Genomic DNA, 1,663 nt, shown 5'->3' with positions numbered 1-1,663 from the left:
CGTGTCACTACGTCGTGAAACGGAGTACGACGTATCGCGTCATAGCGTAAAACGACCGCTTCGCTAGTCTCCCCCGTTACATAAGACCGTATCCAGTCATAATTAATGGTAAGACTCGTCGCGTGGTCGATCGTGATACCTTTGACCTTGCAGACCTCTGCGTGAGAACCGTCTGGCTTACGTACCCGGTACGCGTAAAATTTCGGGCCTCCCGATACAAAAGACGTGACATATAGTAGCTACCAACACCGTACGACTCCAGCTCGTCCGTTATATCGCCCAAATGAGGCCGAGCGGCGGCTCGTAAACGTTATCGGCGTGACAACCACCCGATACGTATATACACGAATCGGTGTCGTAATATAGTACACGTCTTCGCCCAAAAGACTGCCGAGCGGCGGCTCGTAAGCGTTATCGGCGTGACGACCACCCGATACGTATATACACGAGTCGGTGTCGTAATATAGTACGCGTCGATCTAATTTCTCGAGATAGTCATATAACTTAAGACGAGCTTGAGCCGTGGTGTACGCGGCTATAACGACGTTTGTGTACGCTGTAGGTATCACCGATTCGCTCGTACTACTTGTGTTGACGTAGAGTACTTCGTCATCTACGGGTAGAATACCCGTAATTTCGACCTCCGGGTACGTAAGCAAACTCACGAGCTTCTGACGAGTAGTTACGATTTCCGTTTTAGGTCGATTTTCGCGCTGCCCGAACTTACCCCAAAAGGAATTCAGACATAGTTTGGCGACTGCTCGCAGACCGGGATTTGATTTTATATTAGCAGGATCTAGTCGAATATCCTCGACCTGATCGTACTCCTCTACATACAGCTTCTTAGACTCATCGTCGCAGCACTCGCGCGGCAGCCGCTAGCCTCCTGCTTAATCTTCAGGAATGTATTTATGTAACTGGCAAAGTGGCCGCCCGTCCGCGTCGTCGGATCGTACTGAGTGATCTCGTATTGCCATATTTCGTTTATCGCCGTTATTTGATATCCTTTACGTACAGCGTGCCTGACCTCGTCCACAACCCATGTCCCTTCGAATACTCTATCCTCGGGATTCTCGTGAGGACACGAACCCTGTAGCTTAGACTCTGCACAGGAACGACACAGTGCGAAAAACAATTTACCGTGCATGCGCGTCGGTAACACGGGATGATACAGATCTCGCGGTGGTAACACGACACACTTAATCAGCCCCTCTACGCTGTCGATGTTATTGTGATCACCCGTTAGTTCGCGACAATCATTGCCCACGTACACTCTAGGGTGACCTACAGGGAATTTCCCCGTTTTCGATATGAAGGGATAGAGCGAGCACACATCCACGTAGTGTATCCTCTCAGAACCCTCGACTTCGTAAAAACGGACGGTATTCCCTGTACGACCACCGAAGAAAGCATTGCGGGGTTCGAGCGGTAGTTGCACTACCAACGAGTTCTCATTCAATGTTCTATATAATGTAGTCCGCACGCAAAACTGTCGGATTTGATCGTTAGACCTATATAGTCCCGCGCATTACAAAAGCTTGTGAGGTACGCGTGTATATCTCTGACTGCCCCGTGTAACCATGATACCGTATCTGTATCAGGGTCTTCGGGCGGCCTCCGGATAGCCATTGTTATTTCACGCCCGTCTAAACGAAACCTATTT

General features: G+C 49.7%; 1 long non-coding RNA gene across 1 annotated transcript in view; it reads left to right on the top strand.

The window, feature by feature from the left end:
- The window catches only part of LOC112494505, a 2,798-nt gene that overhangs the window by 751 nt on the left and 384 nt on the right, over positions 1-1,663 (top strand). The window contains exon 2 of the long non-coding RNA XR_003059988.1: positions 1,427-1,428. This is a non-coding gene — a long non-coding RNA (uncharacterized LOC112494505). The remainder of the gene's footprint in view (positions 1-1,426; positions 1,429-1,663) is intronic.

The sequence above is a fragment of the Cephus cinctus genome, unplaced genomic scaffold, assembly GCF_000341935.2.
Source record: "Cephus cinctus unplaced genomic scaffold, Ccin1 Ccin1_scaffold0580, whole genome shotgun sequence".
In the NCBI taxonomy this organism is placed as follows: Eukaryota; Metazoa; Arthropoda; class Insecta; order Hymenoptera; family Cephidae; genus Cephus; species Cephus cinctus.
The sequence above is the reverse complement of the archived record's forward strand: the minus strand, read 5'-3'. Positions and strand labels throughout refer to the sequence as shown.